The sequence below is a fragment of the Ursus arctos genome, unplaced genomic scaffold (genome assembly GCF_023065955.2).
Source record: "Ursus arctos isolate Adak ecotype North America unplaced genomic scaffold, UrsArc2.0 scaffold_10, whole genome shotgun sequence".
In the NCBI taxonomy this organism is placed as follows: Eukaryota; Metazoa; Chordata; class Mammalia; order Carnivora; family Ursidae; genus Ursus; species Ursus arctos.
Genome location: NW_026622764.1, coordinates 27,279,913 through 27,293,408, shown reverse-complemented (window position 1 = coordinate 27,293,408; position 13,496 = coordinate 27,279,913). Strand labels below are relative to the sequence as shown.

General features: G+C 36.1%; 1 protein-coding gene across 4 annotated transcripts in view; it reads left to right on the top strand.

The window, feature by feature from the left end:
- The window catches only part of NDFIP2 (Nedd4 family interacting protein 2), a 115,627-nt gene that overhangs the window by 52,581 nt on the left and 49,550 nt on the right, over positions 1–13,496 (top strand). The gene's annotated exons all lie outside the window — the stretch shown is intronic.

Genomic DNA, 13,496 nt, shown 5'->3' with positions numbered 1-13,496 from the left:
CCTATTCCGACTTTTTGGGGTGGGGGGGTAGGAGAGGAAACAAGTTTTACTAGAACAAAAATGCAAATCTTGTTTGACTTATTTTTCATTAAATAGAGGGTTTTCCAGTTCAACCACACAAGCCTTTGTATGTTAAAATGAGTGAAAGGTGGACCTCTCTTTTCAGTGTCAATTTTTCTAACGTAGTTCTTCCTGTAGTATTAATTAATGGTCCTGGCATTGGAGGTTTCTATTGTAAACCCTCTTTAAAAAATGGACTCAGCAATAGTTGACTCTTTTGTTGTAACTAGGTAGCATGTTACAATATAAACTTTCAGACGGTAATTAAGTTAAACCTTTTTACTAAGGAAGAGGAGGAAAACGTTAATATGTAGCATTGATGGTGCAGCTAATAGTACTGTTTGTGAAATTTTACAAATGTAGATGTAGTGAAGTAGATTTCACCTTGCAAATATGTATTTGCACACAAGAGCCTTAGTTATGAAGAATTTCTGTTAATAATTGCATTTTGACAAATATGAAGGCTACTGAAAGATGTAATCCCAATGTATGCAACTTTGCATTTTTCTAAGATAAAAGCTCATGATGCTTTCATTTCATCTGCTTTACATCCTGTAAATCTTAAAATGACCTATGTTGAATTTTGTGAAAATTTGTCCGTATTTTCAGAATGGTTTGGAAAATATTGCTGCCAGTATAGGAGACATTTTTCAAATTGTAAGTGTATACACTTTTGGTAGTTTATATTTTATTTTTAAAGGCATTCTGATTTGTTGCAGATGTTAGCTAAAATAAAATTCAGTAGTTAATATTGGATAGTATTTCCAGTGTCTTTTTTCTAATCTCTTTTCTTTCTTCTTACAGTTTGTTTCCTTAATGGCATTAGCTGATTTAAATTCTTTCTCTTTGGGGATTTTGCTTGTCAGAATCAACTATGTTCTCATTCACAAATCACTACTCAAAACATTTTTAACTGATATAGCTGTGCCTTAAAATAATTTGTTATATTGTCACATTTGCTTTCAGTAGTTATGACTAGTTAAGGCTTGACTTAATTATTACTTAAAAAAAATTCCTAACACCAATATTTTGAAATTTACTCTCCCAGTTTTAAGATTTTTTTTCCTTTTCTTTACAACTTTTTTCACAACAAGTGGACAATATCATATTTTATTGCGTTTTTTCCCCCGCAACTGGAGATGTGTCCTACGTAGACTTTGAAATAGACTTTGAGAGGAAGCATTCCTTCAGAGCCGAGGTCCAGAATTTGTTCTTTTAAAGTTACTGTTCACTCTAAGTAGGTATGATATCAGTGTGTTTTCTTTGTAAGGTAAAGTGTTTGAGAATCTTAGCATAGTTTAAATTTGGATTGTAATTCCTGTTGCTTTGTAATTACATAGTTATTTCATTTGTCTAATATAACTCTTGGTTTTGTTGAGAATGGCCTGATGAATGACTATATCTAGTTATTCCAAAGAAGCAGCTGAATTGGTGTCTAGCAGATTATTTGGCTAGGGACAAATCTGCAGTTCTGGTTTATATGATGAACACGACTGCTGTGTGGCTGTCTTTAGCTCAGTTTTGTTGAAAACTCTGGAACGATTAATAGATCATTGAGCAGTAAACAGTTTCAGTTGTTGAATGTTAAGATATGACTAAGTAGGTGACAGGCAAATATACATATAGTTAGGGGTGAAATAGTATGTAATGTTAATTTATCACTTATTGATGGAGTTAAAATTTAGCTTTCCGTATTGGAGAGCTGGCAGTGATGCACAGAACCATCAGAATGACTCACTACCATTAACCAATGCACAGGTTTTATGTGGAACTGGTTTTTCTGTGGTCTTTTCTTCCCTTCCATTGTTATGGGGGTCTGAATTTTGTTAAGTAAAGCAGTAGGTAACAATGTAGAGCTACAAAAAGCCTTAATTATTATCCTTCTAATTTCAGAAAAAGCTAGGTATGCTACATAGTTTCCTTGTGTTATGGGGAATTAAGTCTTGTTTGGTAGAAAATGAGCAATGTTGCCAAAGTATGTAGTAGTTGATTTGGCTTGAAGCTCTTAGGCCACATTTTAACTTTGATGTTCTCTCTTTTAAAGGATTATGTACCTGAACCAAGCTGACTACTAAGGTTTCAAAGATAATTCTGAATACAAGTAAAGTTGGCACTGTTGATTGTAGCAGTAGTTTCCCAGTTTTCCAGAATGATGATAATAGATGGTCTTAGAAGATTTATGACTTATATTAGCATGCTAAAACATATTTGCATATTAAAATCATGAGAAATTCTGCAGTAGAGATAATGGTTTGGATTTGTTTGACCTAGCTCTTCCTAAAATTTGATCCTAGAATTTTGGAGAAAATTTTAAGATGATATTAACATTTCCAAAATGTTAGTTTTTCTGTGAACAATGACGTATTCATACTGCAGAGCTCTAAGTACTTTGGTCTTATATCTGGAGAATTAGAGTTGTCCTTGATAAATCAGCTGGAAAGGAGATCGACTATTGATGGTTAACAAAACAAAACAAAGTGCATTTTAAAGTCATCTGGGCTTATATTTAGGTTGTGCTGTTTACAGTTTGTGAGCCCTTAGCTTATTTACTTACCATTTTGAAGCTTCAGTTTCATCATATTAGTACCTACCTCATGAGGATTATTATGAGAATTATATGTTGTAATATACGTAAAACATGTAATATGGAGGCCGTTATATGAACACTAATATAATATTATGAATAACTTAAGGTGTACAAACTATAAAGTATTATATATATTTCAGTTTTTGTGACCACTTTTGTGTCTCTTTTATATAGCAACATGAATATCAACTAGTTCTTTGTTGTTCATGTCAAGTACTGTGAAAAGTCTTACAATTTGATTTTACCATATTTATAGGCGAATAAGTTAGTTTTATTAATGTTTAATTGTTGCTAGCAGAAAACAGGAGACTCCCAGATCAGAAACACTAGCATTATTACTCATAGCAAGCTGCTTGAACGTCAGCATATTTGTGTAGGTTTTCCTTACACCCAGGTCCTATGAAGGTAAAGAGTCTAGAGGGATGCATGTAGTGGATCACAATGGAGGAACTCAGGACCAATGCTCCAACACCTTTTTAGCAAGCAGCAAACATTGTAGGGAGCAACAAACAAGGTAGTTCACCTCTCCCTCAAGTATAGCTATGTGCTGTGGTAACCTTGACCTTCTTTGTTGCCTAGGTGACTAATTACAAGAATCCACTCAATATCAGGAAGTAGATAAGTTTTGCAGACTTTCACACTCAGCAAGAATATGTAGGGACAGTCAGGCCCATGGCAGACTGCCTTACTCAATAGTACATGTTCTGGATGAGATAATAGATGGGGATTTTTAGGTGTGGTCATTTACTTTTGCTTTCCATGTTAAAGAAATATTGCAGTCTTTTATGTTGCTCTCTAGTTTTTGCCTTCTTGGCCCACCTATGTTTCTTTGATCCTCACTTGTTTGTTTCCTTTGAATTTATCAGTATTCTTTATCTGGTTTATATTCTTAACCACACCACTTTTACATCATCAGAGTTGCCCATTGCTTAATCTAATAGGTATTTTTCTGTGTTCATCTTGCTTGATTTCTGTTACATTGACCCTGGGAACTTACTTTCTTCTTGAAACTCCTTATTCCTGATAGGAAGAAGCTTTCTACTCTTCTCTGACTTCTCTTTGTGAACTCATTTTGTACTTACTACTTAAATGTTAATACTTTCTATGACACTGACTATTGTAATAGCCCACTTACTGCTTTTTTCCTTCATCTGACTCTCCTTCAGTGTGTCTTTTGCACTGTGTGAGTCATATTTGTAGAGCATACATTTGATTTTCATTACTTTGTTTAAAAATCTTCAGCGGTCTATTGTTGAATTCCCTCTCTCCCACATTTAATATTAAAACTTTCAAGTACATATATAGAAATGTTGAAAAAATTATACAGTTAAACCCCCATACCATATGCCAATTGTAGGGTCTACAGTGGCCAAAAATTTGTTATATCTGTGTTGTACACCTGTCAATCCATCTTTTTTTTTTTTTTTTTTGGCTGCTTTCGAAGTTGGAGATACAAGTGTAACTCACTGTAAACCACATGCTTATCGTTAGCCTAGAGTTCAGTCACTCTTCATGGTTCTCTTTCTTTGGGGTAAAATTGACATATGGTGAAATGCACAAATCTTATGTGGCTTATTTGATGAGTTTTGACAAATGCAGAGACTTGTGTAACTCAAATCACTTTCAAAATATAGAACAGGGATCAGCAAACTATGTTTCAACTACTCTTTTTGTAAAGTTTTATTGTAACACAGCCATGCCCATTCATTTACAATGGCAGAATTGAATATTTGAAGCAGGGCTCACAAGTACTAAAATATTAACTATCCTGCCATTTACGGAAAACATTTACCAACCCCCTGATGTAAAACTTTATTATCACCCTATAAAGTTCCCTTGTGATTCTTCCCTGTTGATTCCTATCCTCTGGTTGATCACTATTCCGTTGTTGTTGTTGTTGTTGTTGTTGTTGCTCACTTAAATTAGTTTTGCTTATTCCAGAATTATACAGCATATGTTCAGCAAAACTTCTTTCACTCTGCATGAAGTTTTGGAGATTGATCCATGTTATTGTGTATATATCATCCTTTTTATGGCTGAATAGTATTTCATCGTATAAATTGAATGAATACACTACAGTTTATTCATCCATTGCTCTGTGGATGGACATTTGGATTGTTTCCAGTTTTTGGCTATTATGGATAAAGCTGGTAGGAATATTTTTGTATGAAGCTTTTTATAAACATATATTTTCATTTGTCTTGGGTGGAATTCCTGGGTAGATAGGATAGGTGTATGTTTACTTTCATAAGAAACCACCAGACTTTTTTCCAAGTTGTACCATTTTACACTTCTACCAACAATGTATGAAATTTTGGTTGCTGCACCAACTTGCCAAATTTTGGTGGTGTTGTCGGTCTTTTTAATTTTAGCCATTCTGGTGGGCTTATTGGAATTTTGAAATCTTAATTTCTGTTTTTAACATACAAGTTCCTTGAATAGACCTTTCCATACCTGTAGAGCACAGTATCTTAGCAGTTCCTCCTCTCAATTTTTATGCACTAACTGCTCTTGTCTATCAGGACCTACTCATTATTAGTTCTTCAGCCATGATGTATTCTCTCTTCTTTGATTTTACATATGTTTATTTCTCATCTGCAGTTCTGTACCACACCCCTCTAGCTTGTTTACCTGTTCTTAAATGTAAAAACTCCTACAGAACTATGATTGGAAGAGGGAGAGAGAGCGAGTTACTTGTATCTCATCTGTGTCAAGGTGGAGAAAAGTTGAAAATCACAGTATTAGAGAAGTTGTTACACTGAATTATGTTTTTGTGTGTCTTTCTACCTTCTGGACCTGGTGTATTTCAGAGGTGTTTCAGGGTTCAGGGTTCTTGTGAATGTCTTGATTTTTATTTCAACTTTAAAATAGGTTTGAAACTTAATAAAAACTGTAGTTGAGGAAATTCACACTTGAATGTGTTTTATACCAAGTTTCCACAGCTTGAAGACTAGTATTATGTTATTGTGTGTTGTCAGATTAATTTGTGTTTGAACACAGCCCATATTAAAATTTCTCTGGCTATTTCTGTACTTGTAGTGATATTAACTGTGTGTCATTGATTTGATTGATTGAGAGCAGCTCACTTTTTTTTTTTTAAATTATACAAATGAATAAGAAACAAAAAGTGTTGGTGAGAATGTGGAGAAATAGAAACCCTTGAGCAATGTTGGTTGTAATGCTAACTAGTGCAGCCACTGTGGAAAGCAGTATGGAGGTTCCTCAGAAAGTTAAAAATAGAACTACTCTACGATTCAGTAATTGCACTACCGGGTATTTACCCCCAAAATACAAGAACACTAATTTAGAGAGATACATGCACCCCTATGCTTATTGCAGCATTATTTATAATAGCCAAATTATGGAAGCAGCTCAAGTGTCCATCCATAGATAAATGGATACAGAAGATGTGGGGTGGGTGGGTGTGTGCCTGTGCGTGTATATGTGCACACGCATGCGCGCTTGTATGTATGTATGTATGTGTGTATATATATATATATATATATACACACATATATGTAAAATGGAACATTAGTCATAAAAAGAATGAAATATTACTATTTGTAATAACATGGATGGAACTAGAGAATATAATGCTAAGCCAGATAAGTCAGAGAAAGATAAATATCGTGTGATTTCACACTCAAATGTGGAATTTAAGAAACAAAAAAGAGAGACAAATCAAGAAGCCGATTCTTAACTATAGAGAACAAACTGATAGTTAACCAGAAGGGAAGGGGGGGGGTTGGGTGAAATGGGTGAAGTGAATTAAGAGTACACATATCATAACGAGCACTGAGTAATGTATAGAATTGTTGAATCACTGCATTGTATACCACCTGAAAGTAATATAACACTGTATGTTAACTATGCAGGAATTTAAATAAAAAGCTTTAAAAAACTTAATTAAAAATGTACAGATGAGTATACTACATTAGCACGCCTAACTGATGCTGAATCAAATGCTAGCCATCGCTTAGGCATATTTAAGCAGTACAGGATCTAGTAAAGGTAAAAGATTTGTGCAGTAACAAGTGTGTTGGAATTATGTCATGAAAATACCACATTATAGTTTATATGATTGTTTTATGTTTTGAGTGCCTCTTGTCAGATTTATGCTTAAGTAAAGTATGGGAACAGTTTTTGGATATCATTGTTAACTATGAAACAGAGGTCCTGAAACTCATTTATTCAATATACAATAATTTATGAGGTATCTCTGCCAAATTCTGTTTTAGGTGCTGGACAAGACAATAACTAAATGTCGTATGGCTCATACTTTGGTGGAGGAGGGGGTGCAGATAAATAAGTAAGCATAATTTCAGATAGTACTAGGTAGTTTTTTAAAAAAATGAAACAGATTGTGGAATAAATAATATATTTTATCAATACTAAAATAGCAATAATAGAATAGTAATGACTTTGCATTATGTCAGGAATATGCTGAGAACTCTGCCAAGTGCTTTACACATATGAGCACATTTAATCCTTAGACCACTTCTGTGAAATAGATAATATCTTGATCCTCACTTTGCAGGTGAGAAAAAATGAAACATAAAGAGGTTAAATAATAGGCTTAGCTGTGATGGATGGATCTGGTATTCAGATTTTGTTGTTTAGTTTTATAGTTTTGTAACAGACTACTCCATATGTAAGCATTTATTATGTTTCAAGATTCTGTGGGTTGGCTCTGATCAATAAAGAGGTTCTTCTGCTCCATGTGATGATAGCTGGGGCTGCAGCTGTTTGGGGGCTTGATTGGGTTGGAATGTCCAAGATAACTCATTCACTTGTCTAGCAGTTGATGCTGACTATTAATTGGGAGCTCAACTGACAGTGTTGACTGGATCATTTCAGTTCTCCTCTGTGTTAAAGTTTAAAGCAGTCGTAGGTTCAGCCTTATTCAAAGGGAGAGGAAATAAACTCCATCTCTCAGTGAAGAAGAGGCATGTATGTACATGCAGTCAGAAATTGGTGGTGACCATCTTTGGAGATGTAACACCAGTTGGTTTGACCCCTCAGTTGATTGGAATCAGGGTAATCAGAGAACTTCAAGTCATCCATTCTGAAGGGCATGACAGTCAGGGTGAGGCTTGATTGAACTGTTCTAGTTGATGAATATTTCAAGTGTGATAGTGGCCTATGGTGGAAATTAGTTTGTTGGTTTAAGAATATGAAGAAAACTTTGTTGCTAGAGCAAGATGAAGGGGGTTGGCTCAGGGTGAAATGGGACAAACCATAGAAATTTTATGAATTTGATAGAAGAATGGAACTTTCATTTATAAGTTTGGTTTATAATTTTTGCTTTATGAAAGCAGTGAAGTCTAGCTGTATAATATGCAGGTCCCAGTGCCAAATGAAAATATAGGGTCCCGGCCTGGGGCAGGGAAGCCCATCTCCCCTTCCTATAGGTTTACTGTCTCAACCCACAGCAGATGGACAACTCTCAAGGGATTGCATCCTCCATGCCAGGACTTGCTCCATACCTGAATCAGCCACAGGAGGAGACCTTGCTGGTTTGCCTGTGAATGTGTCATGGTGATGCCAGCCTGGGATGGGGTGGCCGATGCCTTGTTACATCCCTAACTATGGGGCAAGGGTAGGGAGGTCAGGCAGAGACAGAGGGTTCAGCTGACTGAGAATCCTTCCTGGGGAGGCAGACTTCTTATGGCTTCTTATGAGCCCTGGCACAAGCTCTGTTGTCCTATTGGGGTTTACTTATAAAACTCAGATTCAGAGATAAAATTTCTGAAAATTTTAAGATGGTGACTATAGAGCATTAAACCCCAAGTATGGGGACTTCCTGAGGCAGGGTTCTTAGTGACTACACTGGTCATGTGCTCATGAAGATGTCCCTGAAAGTGGTCTTACTGTGGGGGTGGGGGTGGTGGTGGTGATGGGGAAGATGATGGGGATGGGGATGGGGATGGTGGTGATGATGATCTAGAACAAATTCTTCAGTAAAGGGCTGGATAGTAAATGTTTAGGCTTCGCAGGCCATGTGGTCTGTGTCATAACTTCTCAAATCTGCTGTTGTAGTGCAAAAAAGTATTCGTACTTAATAGGTAAACAAATTAATGTGGCTCAAAAACAGTGGGCTAGATTTGGCTTGCTGGCTGTAATTTTCCCACCCCTGATATGGATGTTATGGGAATGTACCTCAAACAGTCCTGAAGCTTGGGCCTGTTGCCAGATGCTTCTGACAAATTTTTTATTTCACCCAGGCTAGAAACAAACCTTTAGGAATGTGGTAAGGTTGTTTTGCATCACTTACATCTACCTGGTAATCAGTCAGCCACCTCACCTAGTCTGTCACTAGAATTGGGGTAGAGATGAATGGGGTGGAATGGAGTATAAATTTTTTCTGTGAGAATGACAAAGACAAGCTTCTCATGTCTAGTAGAATCTTCGTTCTGTTGAAGTGGTCACCTCATTGAGGCCATTCTTGGCCATCTTACTTAAAATAACTATACCCTCTTCACAGTACTCCCAACCCCACTCTCTGTTTCATTTTTTTTTTTTCTGTAGTACTGATCACCAACTCATATTCTAAATATTTTGTGTTTTTAATTCTTACCTTCTCCCTTCACCCCAGGTGTAAACTTAACAAGTACAGGGATTTTCGTTTGTTTAGTTCACTGATGTATCTTTTAGTACCTGGCATGTGGTAGGCATTTAGGGAGTATTTGTTAAAAGTGAATGAATGAATGAATGAATGAATGAATGAATGTTGGCTAGCTCAAGAGCAGTTTTGTACACTCAATATCTTGCTTATTTTACTCTGTTTTTGTACGTGTTTCTTTCATTGCTGCCAAGACTTGGACTGTCTGATGGTAGTGGTTGTGTATCTGCATTACCTTCCAGTTTAATGTATATTGCTTAGCCTTTCTCTCTCTTTCTCTCTCTCTCTCTCTCTCTCTCTGTGTATCGGTGCCCCCTAGAGTTGTTCAGTAAGTAACCTGTGAAGTCATATGCAGCAGCTTAGTATCTTCATTAATTGTGGAGTTGTGGGTACTCCTTTGATTTTCGCATCTGTTTTATATTGATTACTTAGCCACTGTTTTCGTTCTATTCTTTCCTTAATGTCAGCCTACATTCTAAAACATTGTCTGATTGTATGTCTGTTAATAATATTTTAGAATGTCATGTCTTTTATGAATGTAGGCCTGTCTTAAGTTTGAATAAGTATGGAATAGATTCTGCTGACATTTATTAAATGTAAATTTACTGACAAGATCCTTGTAATTAAAACTAGCCTACTTAGTATGTGATTATAAATCATCCTGTATCTGTTTTAATAACCACGTTGTTATGGTTTCTTCCAGAATTTGATTACTTAGCTGGAATTAAGGCGTGCATAAAATTCTTGTTAAAGACATGCCAAATGCAAGTTGGGAAATGCTGCAATGGCTTAATATTTACTATCAGATTATCTTAAAGGTTTGACTTGCTTAAAGATTTGTTTGAACATGAACAATTTAATATTTTCGAAGTTTAGGAATGTGCTGTTGTTTAGTTTGTCTATGATGTTTCTCCAGGATTACTTATTACATTATGTAAAGAATTGTGCTGTTTGGCATAGGCTTTGAGAATCAGGAACTAAACTGGAAGGTTTTACCTCTTTACTAATTTTGAGGTGCTTACAACTTGTAGACTTTAGATGTTGGGTTGAAGAAATCCAGTAGTGACAGTTTTTATAGAACATTTGTTCTCAGTTAAAGCTTTCATTTATCAACGTAACTTTTTGTGTGATTTCCCCAAAAGAGGAAGGGTTTTAAAATAAATCTTGACTCTTTAAGTTTTTGTTTGTAACCTTTAGAGAACAACATGAGCCTCTGCTCCCCGCCCCCCCCCCCCTTGGTTTGTTGTTGCCCTGCACACAGCCAGATTTTGAACTATATTACTTTTGTTCTCTTGCCCTGCCCCTCTCTAACCACCACTCTAAACCATGCCTTCTGGTCTTTTGGCGTTTGAACATATTTCCGTTTTCTTTTCTCCCTCCTTCCTCCAGGATTAATTTGTTCTTTATTCAGATCTATTTAGATGTTCTTTCCTCCAGAAAATCTTCCTTCACCCTTTGTTCCCCCCCCTTCATTTCCTGCCCTTTACCACCAAGTTTTGTGTGTTCTTTAACACTGTGAACTTACCCCTATCATTTTTTTTTTCTTTAAAGATTTTATTTATTTATTTGACAGAGACAGCCAGTGAGAGAGGGAACACAAGCAGGGGAGTGGGAGAGGAAGAAGCAGGCTCCCAGCGGAGAAGCCTGATGTGGGGCTCGAACCCAGAACGCTGGTATCACGCCCTGAGCCAAAGGCAGCTACTTAACCACTGCGCTACCCAGGCGCCCCACCCCATCATTTTTTTTTTAAGATTTCATTTATTTGTTTGAGAGGGAGAGAGTACTAGCGGGGGAGGGGGAGGAGCAGAGGGAGAAGCAGACTCCCCACTGAGCAGGGAACCTGGATCTTGGGACTCTGGGATCATAACCTGAGCCAAAGGTAGACACTTAGCCGACTGAGCCACCCAGGCACCCTGCACTTAACCCTATCATAGTTCTTATTCCATGGTACGTATTTTGTAAACTCAGTGGGAAGTAGAGCTTAGATTTCTCTTGTTTATAATAGTATATAGCATAGTTCTGGGCCGAATATAGATGCATAGTACATACTTATTGAAGAAATAGATGAAAGTCTTTCTGAATGACTTCAAGTGTATGCATGAGGTTACTGGTATATTATCTTTTATTTATAAAGTGAACAGTTTTGCAGAGTTATGTTAAAACAACAATAACAATGTATTGCCTAGCCTATACAATGATATTCTTGATGTCCATAGTTAGGGTAGCTATTTTCTTTTTAGAATAGTGCTGAGGGATCATTTAGATGAATTCTGCTGTTTTTACACAATTCCTCATTTGACTGATGGCTTGTATTTGCAAGATAGTTAACTATGGTTAGGTTATATGGTCTACTTATGGAAAGAAGGAAAATAAACTGTCTCTAGGTGTGTAAGTTAGTGATCATTTTCTTCAACCTCTCATTTTAGAGAAGATTGACTGAAGGAGGGTCTGGTCAAGGTTATGTAGCAAAGCTTAGAGGACAAATTTTACTTTATTACCGGCAAACATATCAGTTAAGTTAAAATGTTACATATTATATGTTATTATATATAATATAGTAATATTAATATAAAATAATGAGAAACACGAGTCTCCTTTTGTCCTCCAAGCCTTTCTCCTTGAAAGAAAACAATCTCTTTTAGCTGCTTTAACTCTGTTTTTAACATATATGTATATTCATTTGTTGATTTATTAATCTTACAGTTGACCCTTGGAAAACGTGAGGGTTAGGGGTGCTGCCTGCTTCCCCCACCCCCCGCCAGTCCAAAATCCGAGTATAACTTGACTCCCCCAAGACTTAGCCTACTGCTGACTAGAAGCCTTACTGATAACAAACTGTTGATTAACACATATTTTGTGTATGTATTAAGTAAGCTAGAGAAAAGGAAATCTTATTAAGAAAACTATAGTGCAAATACAGTTACAGTACTGTACGGTATCAGAAAGAAATCCACGTGTAAGTGAACCCACACAGTTCAAACCCATGTTGTTCAAGGGTCAGCTCTACCTTGTTTTCTTACATGTCCCCCTTTCCCCTCCCAGATCGTGATCTTCGTAGTCTCACCTCTGGGATTCAAATCTTGGCTCCTCACTTAAAGCACTGTAACCTTGGGCCAATTACTTCACCTCTCTATGCCATTGCTTCCTCATCTGTAAAGTAAGGATAGTACAGATATTGGACCTACTTTGTAGAGTTATTGTGAGGATTAAATGTATGAAAGGCACCTAATCTTTGGCTAAATCAGTAATTAGTATTTACATTTTATGACATGAAAATATTGTTCACTACTGTCAGGTTGTATAATTTCTATAACTTTTATAATTTTTAATGGAGTTGCCTAATTTTTATTTCTTTATTTTTCCTCTGTATCCTTGTTAATTCTTTGCATATTCTGTCGTGATTTTTCAAAATTTGTTTTTCAGCTATATTCTTTGTATGGTCAAAAATTATTTTTTCTTTATTTTGTTCTTTGAAGATGTACTTAGCCCTTCTCCTCCCATTTCCATCTGTACCGTTTGTTCTCTAGGCCTGGTGCAGAGCTATCATAATGAGACTTTTTTCTTCAACACTTTACTCTGTTGGATCCTCTATTTCTTGAATTCTAAGTCTTACTCTGATTTTGGTTTACTCTCTTATTTTAGGGGCACATGTTTTCTAGTAGGTTCCTAAGAAGAGATGCCTAGAGGTGAAATTCACTCAAAAATTTTGTTGTTGGTTTGTTTTCTGTTTACCCACTAAGATTCTTTCTCTGTCATTTTCATTGATTTCAAGGTAATTTTGCTTTACTTCCTGGAACATAGTTATAATAGCTGCTTTAAAATCCCTGTATGGGAACTATAATCTGAGTCATCTGGGAATTGGCATTTCTTGATTTTGCCTTTTCCCCAGAGAATTTTTTTATTTTCTAGTATTTTTTATTTCTAGAATTTTGGATTTTATCCTGGATCTTCTGAGTTTTGCTGTGGTCCTCTGGAGAATATAGATGTTTTGTTTTAGAGGCAGTCACGTCAGTTTTAGATTTTAAGTACCGTTTCACACTCTGTGTGGAGTGCATTTGAATTATATTCAAATATAATATTAATTCCTTAGGCCTTTACTAATCTATTTTGGGTCAGTCTTACACATTCGTGATTCCAGAGCTAGTGATTTCTCCTCACTTTCTGGCTGGTTGGGTGCCATTTCATGCTTCCCTTGCTAGAAATAGCAGGATTTCTATTGGGTTTTTG